At 46.9% G+C, this 17372-nt stretch overlaps 2 pseudogenes; both read left to right on the top strand.

Annotated features, from left to right (window-relative positions):
* The first annotated feature begins 1572 nt into the window (after nucleotides 1-1572).
* LOC100459600 (C-X-C chemokine receptor type 2-like) lies at nucleotides 1573-8130 on the top strand (annotated as a pseudogene).
* Nucleotides 8131-15678: 7548 nt separating this feature from the next.
* On the top strand, nucleotides 15679-16940 carry LOC100460333 (TLE family member 5-like; annotated as a pseudogene).
* The last annotated feature ends 432 nt before the right edge of the window (nucleotides 16941-17372 follow it).

Genomic DNA, 17372 nt, shown 5'->3' with positions numbered 1-17372 from the left:
CTCCCATGTGTGCTGTGTGTATATGGATTGGGAGGGCGGAAGGCAGTGCAAGGGGCCCGGGAGGTGGGGCAGCCGTCTGCGGGGTGGTGCCAGTGGCTGGGGTTAGAGATGTTATGAGCCAGGGAGAGGGCTGAGTGGGGCCACGACTAACTTGGGAGAAAGGACCGGATGCGGAGATGGCTTGTACATGGGTGATAAAGAGCGGGAGGAAGTTGAAAATGACCCCTCTCATCTCACAGAGACGGTGACTGACAAGGCAGCTTCAGGCATTTGTCTATATTAGTGTGTTGAAATATTTCATAAATACAGAAAAGTGTGCAAACTTCCCACTGACTGAACACACAGGTGTATCGGTATCCTCAGCTCTCAGAGTCTAGAAATTACCATTAAAGCAACAGTAATCAAGACAGTGTGGTGTTTGTGAAAGAACAAGGAAACTGAAAATCTGTCACATTTTGAAAGACATTATGAAGACGCGACAATCCAATGTAATGTGAGATCCTGGATTGGGTTCTGGAACAGATAACAGACATTTCAGAATATGATGACATTTTCATAAGGCTCACAGTCCTCTGAATAGCATTGCAGCAATGCAAATTAGTTAGTTTGGACATATGTGGCACATAATGTAAGACGTTACCTTTAGAGAAAGCTGGTGGAGGGTATGAGACCTGTACTGTCTCTACCGTCATTGAATCTCTTTGGTAAACACATAATTATTTTAAAACAAAAAGTTAAAATAAAAAAGAAGTGAGATGCCTGGCCTGCAATCACAAAATGAATTGGAAATAGCATAAAGCAGAGTGCTCTAGAAACGTTGACAGTTGGCCAGGCGTGGTGGCTCACGCCTGTAATCCCAGCACTTTGGGAGGCTGAGGTGGGAGGATCACCTGAGGTCAGGAATTCGAGACCAACATGGCAAAACCCTGTCCCTACTAAAAATACAAAAATTAGCTGAGTGTGGTTGCGGGCGCCTGTAATCCCAGCTACTAGGGAAGCTGAGGCAGGAGAATCCCTTGAACCTGGGAAGTGGAGGTTGCAGTGAGCTGAGATTGTGTCACTGAGCTCCAGCCTGGGTGACAAGAGCAAAATTCCTTCTCAAAAAAAAAAAAAAAAAAGAAAAGAAAAGTTGACAGTTGCTATATTGTTATCATCATCATCATCATCATCTTAGCAACCGTCCTTCCCCACCTAGCAGCACTTTGGGTATTTCTCTGCACCTGTGTCTCTTCTATGGGGTCCTGGCCCTCTCAAGGCCCTGATGCCTCCCAGTCCCCTTCCCCACCCCCCTTGTTCCCCAAGTCTTCTGGCCCCACCCCTCCTGTCCCCAGGGAGGCTGCTGGGCCAGTGGCTGAAGGAGGGGCAGCCACACTCACTGGTGATCTCCTGCCCCAAGTGTCTGTGCCCTGACATGGCCTGGCCAGAGCCGGTTAGAGTGCAGCCAGCAGGGCACTGCAGGGGTTAAAGAAGGCCATGGCTGGCAGAGGGGGCCCACTGCTGGCTGACTCCGGGAAGGAGGTGGTGCACTGCTGGCCCGCCTCCTGGGCTGGTCTGGGTGGGAACCCCACTAGTAGAGCCCTCTGCTCAGTTGTTCCCAGCAGTGGCCCTGGGACCAGCTCTGCTCCTTGCACCCTGCTCCCTGCTTGGACACAGGCTCACTTGCTTCCTTCTTCTGGCAAACCAGCTTCTTGCCAGCCACAGCTGCTACTCCCACCACCAGCCACCACTCCTGTCCTGGGAATCCCTTGTCCCAGACACCCACCTCATTCAGTGGCTCCTCTACAGGAAAGGTAAGTGAGTGAGTGGGGCTGGCAGGCCCGGCAAGGTTAGGGTTCAAAGCACTGTCTCCATCTCCACTCTAAAGCATGGGCCCTGCTCTCTTGCCCTTAGGCATAGCCTGGCGGGAGCGCCCCCTGCACCTTCCGCAGCACAAGCCCTTACTCCTTCCTCACCCCTCTGGGCAGAAATGGCCAATCAAGGTGGTTAATGAACAGACTGAAGCTGCCTCCCCCTGCCCCTCCCTCTCCCCCCACCCCCCATCTCCTTCTCCGACTCTGATGCCCTGCCTGCAGTGGGCCAGGGAGAGGGCTGAGTGGGGCCATGACTAATTTTGGATAAAGGACGACGTGGAGATGGCTTGGGTGTGGGTGAGAAGGAGTGGAAGGACGTTGAAAATGGCCCCTCTCATCTCACAAAGATGAGATGATTCTCCACCTGTTCCCAGGCTGGAGAATCCATATGGGGCTGACCTCAGTGTCTGTCCCCCAATCCCCAATCCAGAACTTGCGCTAGGACTGCCTGCCCAGATGTTTTAGGCTGGCTACTGTTCTAGACGAAGAAACGGGATCAGGGTGATGAAGGGGGACCTGGAGAAGCCTGCTGTGCTTCAAGGCTGGGCTCCCTACAGGGGAGGGGATGGGGTTAGGGGACAGGATGGGTGCTGGGTGGGGAGGAGCTGAAGGGGGAGGACAGGCAAGCAGGCGGTTGTGGGATGGGAATAGGAGGGGGACCTGGAAACCAGGGTGCCAGGGTCTTTGGGCACAGGGGCTTCTCTTCTGGAAGCCCCAGTTGTCCCTTCAGCGTGGCACCAGTGGGGAAGGTGTAGGGGGAGCACCCTCTCTTCCCCTCCTAAAGCTGCCTGGGGTGGGTAAAGATCATGGTGGCTCAGACTTGGCCTCAAGTTGCACCTTCCCCTGCCAATTGGTGGCCACTCCTGTCTCCCCCACTCCAGCTCTCCCCAGACCTCAGTACTTGCTATAGCTGGGGCACCCCCTGCCTGAAACCTCTGGCCCAGGGTTGTGGGAGGGAGCGAGGGAAGATGTGGATTGAGATGGAGAGGTGGGTGGGAGAGCCCCGAATGGGATCAGCGCTGGAGACCCAACTTGGGGTTGGCTTGGACTCTGCTGCCCATGGAGGGCAGGGAGTTGGAGAGGAGTGGGCTGGTCCAGGCTGGGGAGGGTCTCGGCCAGTCTGGCTGACCACCAGAGCTGGGAGCCAGCACTGGAACCAGGAGCTGAGCGTTCTTGGTGGTGGAGGAGGCAACCTGGGGACCCTCTGCTTCCAGGCACCTGGCCTTGAGCCCTTCTGGCTCTGCTTCGCCATCCCTTATCCCATACTTCTTCACGCTTCACTTTCTGCAAAACTCCAGTGCAGAATTTCCCAGGGAGATGGCGGTGTCCAGGAAGTATAAGTACAGCGAATCTGGTGGCCAGGTGGAGCGGGGCTGGGGTGGGGTGCTTATGGGTTCATGGAAGATACTATTGTTTTGTGACCAACTTCTGGCCTCTGATGGGCTGTGGCTGAAGTCTTGGAGTTTGGGGACGCTCGGGCTCCTGTTTCTACCCAGATAGGGGCAGGAATCAAGAGAGGTCAGAAAGGACTTTTGTTTGGTTGAAGGAAGAGGAGACTCAGAGGTGGAAGCTTGGCTCAGGTGAAGAAAGAGCTTCCTAGGGACCTTGCCTTATGGGCTGACGTGTAAGGTAGTGAGCTTATTTTGTCTAATACAGCACTTGCAGGGGCCCCACCTCCCTGCTAGTTTTGGGGAACTGAGAGTCTGATGCTCTGTCCTCACACTGTGCCTCTCCCTCACACCCATGACTCAGCACCTACCAGGTCCGCCCCCAGCTGCTTCCTGCAAAGGTTCTGAGGTTCTTCCTATTCCTCGTGGCCTACTCTGCCCCTTGCCTGCTGGTCAATCCCTGAGGGCTGGAGCATGCCGCTATGAACATTAGTTTTTGTGTGGGCATAGCTTTCAATTCTCTTGGGTATCTCCCTAGGATGGGGGTTGCTGGTTCATGTGGTAACTCTGTGTTTAACTTTTTTGAGCAACTGCTAAATTGTTTTCCAAAGCAGCTGCACCATCTTACATTCCCACCTGCAATGTGGGAGACTTCTGACTTTTCCAGTTCCTCACCCACATTGTTCTTGGGCATCTTTTTCTGAGTGTGCCCAGCTTTTTCTGAGTGTGCCCAGCCTGGTGAGTGTGAAGTGGGTTCTGGGACCTTTAACTTCCTGGTTTTTCTCTGACACTGGGTTCCATTTTGGGGGTAGGTTATGGACTTGGACCTGGTTGGTGGTAGGATGGTCATCCCTTACTCTAAGGCAATGGCCGGAGGGTGATCTATTTTGTGGTTCGGGAAAAAGCTAATTAGGGAGTTGGATTGCTTTAGTTGACTTCTTCTTTGAGAAACTGGGATAACATTTTTGAATGGCTTCAGCCCACCCTCTACACCCAGGCTTCCCCAGAGCAGGATCTCTCCTGTCCCTGTAGCAAGGGCAGAGCCAGCAGAGATGGACTGAATGAGAAGAACAGGGGAGTCAGGGCTGGATGGAGGCACACATGTGCAGGACAGGAAGGGTCCCCAGCAGGGCTGGACAGCCACCAAGCAAGGGTAGTGCAGCTCCTGTCTTCTCTGCTTCCTGCCGCTGTTCCCTCTTATTGGGGTGCGGGCTGGCTGTGTCTGCTCATCCTGCATGGCAGCACATGGCTGCTCAGAGCTCCCCAAATAACCTGTTAGGTTTCCACCCACGGGGAGAATCAGGCAGCCCACTTGCTTATCATTTTTTATTTATTTTTATTTTATGTTATGTTATTTTATTTTTTTGAGACAGAGTCTTGCTCTGTCGCCCAGGCTGGAGTACAGCGGTGCCATCTCGGCTCACTGCAACCCCTGCCTCCCGGGTTCAAGCAATTGTCCTGCCTCAGCCTCCCAGGTAGCTGGGACTACAGGTGCACGCCACCAGGCCCAGCTAATTTTTTGTAGTTTAGTAGAGATGGGGTCTCACCGTGTTGCCCAGGCTGGTCACGAACTCCTGAGCTCAGGCAATCCGCCTGCCTCTGGCTCCCAGAGTGCTGGGATTACAGGCATGAGCCACCGCGCCCCGCCGCTTATCACTTTTTTTTTTTTTTTTTTTTTTGAGACAGAGTCTCGCTGTGTCTCCCAAGCTGGAGTGCAGTAGTGCGATCTCAGCTCACTGCAAGCTCTGCCTCTCGGCTTCACGCCATTCTCCTGTCTCAACCTACCGAGTAGCTGGAACTACAGGCGCCCGCCACCACACCTGGCTATTTTTTTTTTTAATATTTTTAGTAGAGATGGGGTTTCACCGTGTTACCCAGGATGGTTTCAATCTCCTGACCTCGTGATCCACCTGCCTCGGCCTCCCAAAGTGCTGGGATTACAGGCGTGAGCCACCGCGCCTGGTCCTCTTATCATTTTTAATATACTTTTCCAAACTACACGCACATTCCCAGAGCAGGCCTCCTTCTACCCAAAAGAGAAATGCTGGGCCTTACTAATTAACTGAAGCTTCTCCTAGCTCGAGCCTTCCAAAACTCCATGCTACTGTTCAAACCGTTTTCCAGAGCACTTCTTTCAAAATACCTTTCAGAAGGGTGCACAAAGAGATTCGTCCCTCACCTTTATAGTCAAACCTTGATCTTTTTTGAGGGTACAACCCCATTGGAGTGGCTGCTTAGTCCCCTGATTACAAGAACTGAGTGGCATCTCATGTTTCTGAACATTAAACCCAGCCTCGACAGCTGAAGGTGCTCACCACTGAGGGATCCAAGTAGGATTGAGTGTCTTGTAGTTATTATCCACAGGGAACATTCTACAAAGTTTTGGGAGACTGTGATGTCATGGGAAATGCTAAGAATATGTGTCCAGCATGGAAGGGAACCAGTATGGAAGTCTTTTGATAAATTGTGGCATTTATCACTAACACTGCCTCAAAACTTTAGACTACCTGCCATATACAAATTAGAGGTGAAAATTACTTCCACGTAACATACAAGCCAACACAAAGAATCCTATCCCAGTTTCTTGGGTGGATAGGCAAGAATCTGGGTAAGGTTTATTGTGCAATAATCCTCTTCTCTCTTCTATAGGCCAGGATTTAAGTTTACCTCAAAAATGGAAAATTTTGGCTGGGAAAATTACATGTGGGAAGACGTCTTCAGTGGAGATTTTAGTAATTACAGTTTCAGCTATGGCCCTACCCCTTCTCTACTAGATTCTGCCCCATGTTGGCCAGAATCCCTAGAAATCAATTATGTTTTGATCATCATCTATGCCCTGATGTTTCTACTGAATCTGATGTGAAACTCCCGCTGATGCTGGTCATCTTATTCAGCTGAGTCAGCCACTGTCACTGATGTCTACCTGCTGAACCTGGCCTTGGCTGACCTGTTCTTTGCCCTGACCTTGCCCACCTTGGCTGCCTCCAAGATGAATGGCTGGATTTTTGGCACAATCTGTGCCAGGTGGTCTAGCTCCTGAAGGAAGTCAGCTTCTACAGTGGTATTCTACTACTGGCCTGCCGCAGCATGGACTGTTACCTGGCCATTGTCTATGCCACACGCACACTGACCCAGCAGCGCCACTTGGTCAAGTTCATATGTTTGGGTGTGTGGACCCTGCTCCTGTTACTGTCCCTGCCCATCTTACTTTTCCGAAGGACCATCTACCCACCCTATGTTAGCCCAGTCTGCTATGAGGACATGGGCAACAATACAGCAAACTGGTGGATGCTGTTACGGATCCTGCCCCAGTCCTTTGGCTTCATCGTGCTGCTGCTGACCATGCTGTTCTGCTACGGATTCACCCTGCATACGCTGTTTAAGGCCCATATGGGGTAGAAGCACAGGGCCATGCGGGTCATCTTTGCTGTCGTCCTCATCTTCCTGCTTTGCTGGCTGCCCTACAACCTGGTCCTGCTGGCAGACACCCTCATGAGAACCCAGATGACCAATGAGACCTGTGAGCGCCGCAATGACATCAACCAGGCCCTGGATGCCACCGAGATTCTGGGCATCCTTCACTGGCCAGAAGTTTCGCCATGGACTCCTCAAGATTCTAGTCATACATGGCTTGATCAGCAAGGACTCCCTGCCCAAAGACATCAGGCCTTCCTTTGTTGGCTCTTCTTCAGGGCACACTTCCACTACTCTCTAAGACCTCCTGCCTAAGTGCAGTCCCGTGGAGTTCCTCCCTTCTCTTCACAGTCGCATTCCAAGCCTCATGTCCACTGATTCTTCTTGGTCTTGGTGTTAGTGCAGCCCCCATTGTGGTCACAGGAAGCAGAGGAGGCCACGTTCTTACTAGTTTCCCTTGCATGGTTTAGAAAGCTTGCCCTGGTGCCTCACCCCTTGCCATAATTACTATGTCACTTGCTGGAGCTCTGTCCATCCTGCCCTTGAGCTCATGGCACTCTGTGTTCTAAGAAGTGAAAATCTACACTCCAGTGAGACAGCTCTGCATACTCATTAGGATGGCTAGTGTCAGAAGAAAGAAAATCACAAAATAGAAGGTGTCCACAAAGATGCAGAGAAAGTGGAATTCTCAAGCATCGCGAGCGGGAATGTAAAATGGTGTGGCCACTGTGGAAGACAGTATGGCAGCTTTCCTCAAAACATCAGAGATAGAATTACCACATGATCCCGCAATTCCACTTCTAGGAATTGACCCACAAGAAGTGAAAGCAGGGACTTGAACCCATATTTGTACACCAATATTCATAGCAGCTTATTCACAAGACCCAAAAGGCAGAAACAACCCAAATGTTCATCAATGAATGAATGAATGGCTAAACAAGATGTGATGTGTACAGTGTTCATCAATGAATGAATGGCTAAGCAAAATGTGGTATGTACATAACGAAGTATCCTTCAGCCTGAAAGAGGAATGAAGTACTCATACATGTTACAACACGGACGAACCTTGAAAACTTTATGCTAAGTGAAATAAGCCAGACATAAACAGATAAATAGTGTATGATTCCACTTACATGAGGTACTGAGAGTGAACAAATTCACAGAGACAGAAAGCAGAACAGTGATTACCAGGGACTGAGGGGAGGGGAGCATGGGGAGTGATGGTTTAATGGGCACAGAGTTTATGTTTGGGATGTTGAAAAAGTTGTAAAGATAAACAGTAGTGATAGTTGTACAACAATGTCTGAGTACTTAATGCCACTAAACTGTACACTTAAATGTCTAAAATGGTAAAATTTTATGTATATTTTACCTCAAGTAAAAAGAAAACACCTTGGCCCCCAAAGGTACTTTTGCCAAAGAACCAAGGCTGGAATTTCTTGCTAAATGAGATCATTAAATGTCTTTCATTGCTTAAACCACTTTTGTGTGTTTATTTTGTTTCTTCCAACCAAAAGCTTCCAAACTGCTACAGAGAAGTGGGGCGAGAGTGAGCAGAGGTCTTGGGTGAGAGTCTTTACAAGAAGTAAATCTCTTTGTTATTTGTTGTGTCGTAGAGAGAAGGTCTATCCTTCTCCATCCATAGAGATGGAGCCCAGCCTTGCCATCCCCTCACCCCCAACCTAAGCTTCCTGCTGTAGACCACGCATCATGGAAAAAAATGTGTTCTGGGATGCTCTAGGGCATCTCATATCCTTGGGTGAAGCAGTAGTCAGGAGTGTCAGGGGTGGGACTTAGAAGGTGCAGAGAGTTGAGTAAGTTCACCAAATCCCCCTGATCAGGTAGCAGAAAGGCAGAGAGCTCTTCCAGGTCAGCCAGCAGCACCCACTTTGAGTGTCCCTCCCTCTCTCTCTCTCCCCCACAAGCACACACCCATCATATGGTGGTGTCTGGCACCTTGCGCTGACCTTCCTGAGCTGAAGCAGAATGAAACTGCTGCTCCAATTCCTGCTTCCAGATCTCACATACAAGGTTCCTTCTGGACCCCCACTGACCTGGAAATGTGAAAGGAAGAGAATTTGGGGAAACACAGTTCTATCTTATCATGCTGACTCAGTACAAATCCCTCCACACAAACTTATGTGCAAACTCTAAGGAAAAAGAACGGTTCCCACAAAGGTTCAGGTGATGTTTATTAAAGGGTCGGGGAAGGGAGAAGCACATTGGGGCTTTTGAAGGCACTGATAATGCCCTCTTTCCTCACCCACATGATAGATGCTTGGGATTTAGTGTATTATTATTCCTTAGGCTATAAACATAAGTTTCTCTAAACTTGTAGTATGTATGCTATTCACAATGAAAATGTTTTAAAACGTTAAAATAAAGGAAAAGCTAAGGAGAAAGTGATCAGAAGAACACAGGGGCAATTCGGGTCATTTTGAGGACCCACTGCACAGAGTGGAGTGCAGGCTTTTGCATCTTGTAATTTTGGAGTGAGAATTCACCAGATTAGAAGAAGATACTTTTATGCATTGCTGGTTGTAGATAAATAGGTACAAGCTTTAGAGAAAGCAATTTGATGATCTCTCTTTTAATGCACACAATCTCTGATTCAGGAATTATACTACTACAAACCTATCCTACAGAAATACCCGCTTAGTTGGCCAAATGTGAACAGACCATTCATTGCAGCCTTATTTACAAAAATCAGAGATTAGAAGCAACCCAAATGTTTATCAATAGGGAATTCATTAGTTACACTCTGAAGTTGCAGCCACACCATGGAATACTGTGAATGCAGTAGTTTAAGGTCAAAGCTAAAAACATTCTGCTAAGTGGAAGAAGCCAGAACAGAACCACATGTTATATGATTCCATTTGCCTAAAATGTTTCCTGAAAAGGCAAATCTGCAGAGACTGAAAGCAGATGACTGGTTGCCTGGGCCTGGGGTTGAGAACACAGATTGATTATAGTCAGAACGGTTCTTTTTGGGGTGATAGAAGTAACCTGTGGCGATGGTTTTACAGCTCTGTTAGTTTACTAAAAACATTGGATTGTATCCTTAAAACAGGTGGGTCTCATAGTTGGTAAATTACACCTGAATAAAACTGTTTTTAAAAAAGAACCTTAAAAAATTAATGAGGTATGTATATGAGCAGACACAGAAAGTTCTTCAAGAAATAATGTAGAATGAAGGAGGAAGGTAGAACAGCATGTGTAGTAAATGGCTTACCCATTTGTATAAAAAATTATAATATATGTAGATTAATAAAGGTTCAGACAAATGTCTAGGAAGTATCAAAGTCACATAAAATCTAGAGATGAATTTCTAAACAAAACCTTTTATGTGGCAAAACAGAATTACAATTCAGGGTGTGTACACAGACTGGGGTGGTCTTTGCAACAAAGAGAAAGTTGCAGGTTTTATTGGAAAAAGAAATGTTAAGTATTGTTTTGAAAGAAAACTCATTGGCATTAAGCAAAGGTTTTTGGGAATTGACAAGCTCTGATAGGTAGGACAGCGCTGGGTAAAACTAGTCTTGTCTTTTCTTTTCCTTTCTTTTTTTTTTTGAGAGAGAGTCTCACTCTGTTGCCCAGGCTGGAGTGCAGTGGCACAATTTTGGCTCACTGCAACCTTGGCCTCCCGGGTTCAAGAGATTCGCCTGCCTCAGCCTCCCAAGTAGCTGGGGACTACAGGTGCAAGCCACCATGCCTGGCTAATTTTTAGTAGAGATGGGGTTTCACCATGTTGACCAGGTTTGTCTCAAACTCCTGACCTCAAGTGATCCACCTGCCTCAGCCTCCCAAAATGCTGGGATTACAGGTGTGATTCACCGCGCCTGGCCTGGATAAAACTAGTCTTGAAATCACAGCAGCTACTTGGTAAAACTGGTCTTAAGGTTACAGCAGGTCATTTTGGCAGCTGAACTGTGATGTAATCCCTGGTCAGGCCCTTTGTGCACTGAGTGCTTCTTTCCCCTCTGGACACTCAACTCTAATTTAGTTGTATGTGACAACTGTAATTTATGTAATCAATTTTCATATTTCCACCTGTTGATCAAGATCGTTGTCTGAAAGCATCACTGGGTAACCATCTTGAAGTTAGGCTTCATTGTCCTTCATGCCAGGATAAGCCCATCCCTGTGGTCTTACATTGAGGAGAAAGTACAAGAGTCAGTGTCAGGGACCCGGGCCACATTTGGGCAAGAGAGACCAGAAGTGGGGGAAAAAAGCTCTCTCAGGGCAGAGTTGCCTGGAGTTTAGCACCAAGTTCTACCTGATTATTCTGGCAGGCATCAGCAATCATCTTGAAGTGTGGGGCTAACATTATCCTGTTGGGAGAACTGGCTTTGCAAAGATTAGACAGGCAATAAAAGCAGAGCTTACAGAGCAGAATACAAAAAAAAAAAAAAAAAAAAAAAAAAAAACAACCCAGCAACAATATAATAAATCCAATTTGTACAATGGTTTTGAACCAAAAGCCCAAGCCTCAAGGCAACCAACTAGGCAAATCAAATTGAGACCTGTTGCAGCCATTGTGTAGCATTCCGTGAGTGGGCTGAATTAAAGCAGAGAGTGTCAACTCTAGAAAAGGGACAATTCGAACAAAAATTCGTGCTGGGATATTGCCAAAGATACTCTCCAGGTGGACTGAAGGATTTTTTTAGGTCAAATTCTGTCAAGTTACCCATAGCAGTATCTAATTTGTGAAATTTTAATGATAGCATTATCCTGTGAAGTGGAAAAGGTAGTCAATGAGAGGGGTAGGAGTCGTATTACCATATGGAGTTGTATTTTGACGGTCTTGGGAAAAGCTGCCTATAGCATGAAGTTGCCAGTTTTGTAGTTCAAATATCTCTGATGATGGCATTGTGGCGGGGATGGTTGGTGAACTCTCTGTGTGGACCCATATATCAGGCATGAGTCTTGTTCCTTGAAATGTATATTAAGTTGTTTAGTTTTAGTTTAGGGCTTTAGGAAAAAGTAATTTCCTGCTTAGTAATTCCATGGGGGAAAATTGGATCACAGGAACCCAGAAGAATTTAAGATACAGTCCATTCTACAGACAGATAATAAAAAATCGAAAACAATGCACTGGACTACAATACAAAAGCAATAACGAGTGTATTCTAGACATCCCAATTTTTACTGAAGATAATCAGAGTAACACCAAATTTAGTTTTATCAGGTTTGGCCTGATTATTTATGTAAGTATAGTAAAAACAGTGATTGAATCTTAGATTGTATTTTTTTTTTTTTGAGACAGGGTCTCGCCCTGTTGCCCAGGCTGGAGTGCAGTGGCACGATCTCGGCTCACTGCAACCTCCACTTCCTGGGCTCAAGCAATTCTCCAGTCTCAGCCTCCTGTGTAGCTGGGACTACAGGTGCCCACCATGACGCCTGGCTGATTTTCGTATTTTTAGTAGAGATGGGGTTTCATCATGTTTCTCAGGCTGGTCTCGAACTCCTGAGTTCAGGTGATCTGCCTGCCTCAGCCTCCCAAAGTGCTGGGATTACAGGCATGAGCCAATGTGCCTGGCCTTGTATCTTCTTCTTATTATTTTTTTAATTTTGAGACTAGGAAGTCAAATTAAGGCAGGCTTCTGATTTTAGCTGCAGTACCCGGAAATAAGTTAAAATATGATAACTTCATCTAACCCTGATAATATAATTAACATTTTAAATTGCATCGTGCTATAAAGGAAACAGAATTTTATTGAACTTATGTGAATAACTATATTGTCATAAAATAAAAAGTACTCACAGATAATTTCCAAATTTTAGAAAGATCAAGTAGGAAGAATAAGTAAATGTTTTCACCTTTGTTCATGAAAATTTGCCTCACCAAATTGTTGTTAAACTACAGATAGCTTAAGAGAGAAACTTTTCTTAAATCTGGAAAACAAGACATATAAGTAAAGAACCAACAATATTTCAAATGATATAAAAATCATAATTTGTATCAGTTATTCAATTTCATGTAATCAATTTTTATTCTGCTTGATTTTGATTAGCAGTTTTATGAACCTATCAGTTTTTCTCGTTAGAGTTTTAGAAATGTTATTTATTTAGTCCACTGATTTTTTTTTTTTTTTTGAGACAGAGTCTCACTCTGTCGCCCAGGCTGGAGGGCAGTCGTGTGATCTTGGCTCACTGCAACCTCCACTTCCTAGGTTCAAACAACTCTTCAGCTTCAGCCCCCTGAGTAGCTGATATTACAGGTGCACGCCACAACAACTGGCTAATTTTTGTGTTTTCAGTAGAGCTTGGGTTTTGCTATTTGGCCAGGCTGGTCTCGAGCACCTGGCCTCGACCTCCCAAAGTGTTGGAACTACAGACATGAGCCATCATGCCCGACCCTAATCCGTGATCTTAAAGTAATTAAAAACCTGTATTTAAGAGTACTTGTAAGAGTCTTATGAATCTGATTGCAGATGCCTTTAGAGAAGAATCAACACAGTATGATAAAAACTTAGAATAGCCATGCTTGAAATCTGATGAAAGTTCAACATTTGAAAAGGAATTCTGTCATTTGTATTGCAAACAGCATTTTAAGACAAAAACGAGAATCATGACTGACAGCATCACACCAGGACCATCAGACTTTTATAAATTTCATATAATCTTTAGAAGATGAAGATTTCTGTCAGTAACATCCACATGAATATAACTTAAAAGATGTTTAGGCCAGGTGCAGTGTCTCAGGCTTGCCATTCCAGCACTTTGGGAGGCCAAGGCAGGTGGATTTCTTGAGCTCAGGAGTTGGAGACCAGCCTGGGCAATGTGGCAAAACCCAGTCTGCACAAAAAGTTACAAAAATTAGCCATGTGCGGCCACGCGCGGTGGCTCACGCCTGTAATCCCAGCACTTTGGGAGGCCGAGGCGGGCGGATCACGAAGTCAGGAGATCGAGACCACGGTGAAACCCCGTCTCTACTAAAAATACAAAAAAATTAGCCGGGCGTGGTGGCAGACGCCTGTAGTCCCAGCTATTCGGGAGGCTGAGGCAGGAGAATGGCATGAACCCGGGAGGTGGAGCTTGCAGTGAGTCGAGATCATACCACTGCACTCCAGCCTGGGCAACAGAGCAAGACTCCGTCTCAAAAAAAAAAAAAAAAAAAATTAGCCAGGTGTGGTGGTGCATGCCTGTAGTCTGAGCTACTTAGGAAGCTGAGGTAGGAGGATTGCTTTAGCCTGGAAGGTTGAGGCTTCAGTGAGCCATGTTCATGGCACAGAACTCCAGCCTGGGTGACAAAGGGAGACCCTGTTTCCAAAAAAAAAAAAAGAGGTTTAATATCATTTTGTTATTTGACAGTGCTTTTCATACAATTAAACATATTAAATAAGCCTCATAAGAGACACATCCTTTGAGACTTTCAGGGGCCCAACTAGAAAATCCCAAAGTCAATGTTAGGTTAAAAAGACTTAAATTAGAATTCTATTTTAGGGAAGTTTGTCAAAGATGTTAAAAGGCTTAAAACATTTAATTAAAATAGAATCATGAGCCAGGCACTGTGTCTTGCACATGTTATCCCAGCTACCTAGGAGGCTGAGGTAGGAGGATTCCTTGAGCTCAGAAGTTTAAGGCTGCACTAAGCTGTGATCATGCGATTGCACTTGAGCCTGGGTGACAGGGTGAGCCTTATGTTTATGAAATAATAATAACTATAATAATAATAAGTGGAATCAAATGTCATTTTGAAATGACCGTCATTTATTGAATCAGAAGGATAATAAAAATACTTTAAGAGTAAATACAAAATGTTACATAGCTGAGAGAAAAAAAAAACCTTAGACCTGTGTTAGGGATGACTTTCAAAAAAACTTAATATTAGTTTATTAATATTAACAGCACAAAACACAAGAAGTTATCTTTTTTTTAAAAAAAGAAAAGCTAGATAGAGGTCTTGCTATGATGCCTGGGCTGGCCTTGAACCCCTGGACTCAAGCAACTCTCCTGTCTTAGCCTCCTGAGTAGCTGGAACTACAGGTGCTCAATACTGTGTCTGGCAAGAAACTATTTTAAAACTTGAAATCTCTGTTTCTTAGGCAAATTACTTAAAAGGTAAAGAAAAGCCTCCTGCAGTATAACTGCTTGTCTTTATGGGAAACCTATTTGGATAACTTGGAAGGCAAACCTCATACAAAGGTAATTAGACATGGTAAGAGTATGTCCAAGGTTAGGAGTGTATACCATATTCTAGGAGAAAAAGGTAAACAAGAAAACCAATACCTTGGGCGACGGAATGCATGGCTTTTAGAAAAAGTAAAAGCGTATGAAATTGTCTGGTTACATAGAACAATTTAGACACAGCAGGAAGAGCTGAGTACAGAGTCGACTTACACTGGAGGACACGTTGTCCTCCTAGGCCTTTAAGACAAACATTCTGGGTCAGGCCACAAGAGTAGAGTCTGAAATAAAAAAAGAAAAAGCTACAGGAACTGACAAATGTTGAAGGGGACAGTCACCACTTTAGTAAAGAAAAAGATATACCTTTTCAAGGAAGAAGAGCAGAAGGCAGTGACGCATGACCTGTAAGTCACATGTAGTGAGATGTGAAAAAGCCGAACCCCTGAGACATGAATCTGAAAAGCTTTAAGAGGAAAACTCTACCTTGAGAAAGGAAATTATCATTTTGAATGAGGAAGACAGCACTTCTAAGTTAAAATTACGTAGAAAATTTAAAATAGAAAAAAGGTGTAGTTTACAAGATGATTGAAAATTCAACAGAATTCAGAATTAAACCCCAAACCTCCTGTAATTTTTTTTTTGTTGTCGTTGTTTACTAAAAGCAGATCAATATTTTAAGAAAACCTTTCTGGGGGGGACGGGGCGGCTCCGGGGGCACCCACCCCCTCGGCTTCCTCCGGGAGAGGCGGGGGGCAGGAAGCGAGGGTGGGGGCCGCGCCAGGGGCCGTAAACACGGGCCCAGGAAGTGGGGCGGGAAGGGGGGGCGCCGCAGCTGCGCGGCCGCTACCTCCTGGCCGGCCCTTGAGGGTGGTCCAGCCCACGCCTGGGCCTGACCCGGGCCGCCCCCTCCCTACAGGGCTCCTCGCACCTACCCCAGCAACTCAAAGTCACCACCTCGGACTCCTGCGACCACATCAAAGACGAATTTCAGCTACTGCAATCTCAGTATCACAGCCTCAAGCTCGAATGTGACAAGTTGGCCAGTGAGAAGTCGGAGATGCAGCGTCACTATGTGATGTACTACGAGATGTCCTATGGCTTGAACATCGAGATGCACAGATCGTCAAAAGGCTGAACGGGATTTGTGCCCAGGTCCTGCCCTACCTCTCCCAAGAGCAACAGCAGCAGGTCTTGGGAGCCATCGAGAGGGCCAAGCAGGTCACCGCTCCCGAGCTGAACTCTATCATCCGACAGCAGCTCCAAGCCCACCAGCTGTCCCAGCTGCAGGCCCTGGCCCTGCCCTTGACCCCACTGCCCGTGGGGCTGCAGCCGCCTTCGCTGCCGGCGGCCAGCGCAGGCACCGGCCTCCTCTCGCTGTCCGCGCTGGGTTCCCAGGCCCAACTCTCCAAGGAAGACAAGGACGGGCACGACGGTGATACCCACCAGGAGGATGATGGCGAGAAGTCGGATTAGCAGGGGGCCGGGACGGGGAGGGTGGGAGCGGGGACAGAGGGGAGACAGAGGCATGGAGAGAAAGGAATGTTTAGCACAAGACACAGCGGAGCTCGGGATTGGCTAAACTCCCATAGTATTTATGGTGGCCGCCGGCGGGGGCCCCAGCGCAGCTTGCAGGCCACCTCTAGCTTTCTTCCTACCCTAGTCCCGGCCTCCCTCCTCCTCCCCTGCAGCCTGGACAGGTGGATACCTGCCCTGACACGTGAGGCAAGCTAAGGCCTGGAGGGTCAGATGGGAGACCAGGTCCCGAGGGAGCAAGACCTCGAGAAGCGCAGCGCCCCCGGCCCTTCCCCCATTTTGAACACATGTAACTGACAGTCTGCCTGGGCCCCTCGGGACACACGCCACAGCTCTCTCACCCTGGTACTGCATGCACGCAATGCTAGCTGCCCCTTTCCCTCCCTGGGCACCCCGAGTCTCCCCCGACCCCGGATCCCAGGTATGCTCCCACCTCCATCTGCCCCACTCACCACCTCTGCTAGTTCCAGACGCCTCCATGCCCACCTGGTCCTCTCCCATCACTCACTAAAGGCGGGGCACGAGGGACGAGCTTAGCTGAGCTGGGAGGAGCAGGGTGAGGGTGGGCGACCCAGGATTCACCCTCCCCTTCCCAAATAAAGATGAGGGTACTGAAAAAAAAAAAAAAAAAAAGAAAACCTTTCTGTTTCAAACATAGACCAGTCTCCAGCCCTGTGCCATGGTACCCCTGATGTCAGTGTTTAATTTTTAGAAAACTTAGAAACTTTTTTTTAAATCCAGGCAACCTAATCACACACAAAACTCCCTTTACAAAACCATCCTTCATAAACGCTCCCCAGCTTGCTTAGGTCTTCCATTATTTTCTTAAGGTCTCATTACTGCCCTACACTTTTCTGTGTGTGTGTTTTTTTTTTAAATATTGGAACAGCCAGTCATTTTATCTTAGGACAAGAATGTTCTCTTTTTCCTGTTATTATGGAAACCACTTAATATTTTTTCTCTTGCAAAAATTAGCTTTTGTATATTTTGTATACAGAATTAATATATTGATTAGAACTTTAATTTTAGAAACCTTAATTTTTAGTAAAAACCCAGG

This window comes from Pongo abelii, chromosome 11 (genome assembly GCF_028885655.2).
Source record: "Pongo abelii isolate AG06213 chromosome 11, NHGRI_mPonAbe1-v2.0_pri, whole genome shotgun sequence".
NCBI lineage: Eukaryota > Metazoa > Chordata > Mammalia > Primates > Hominidae > Pongo > Pongo abelii.
This window is presented reverse-complemented; position numbering and strand designations above follow the sequence as displayed.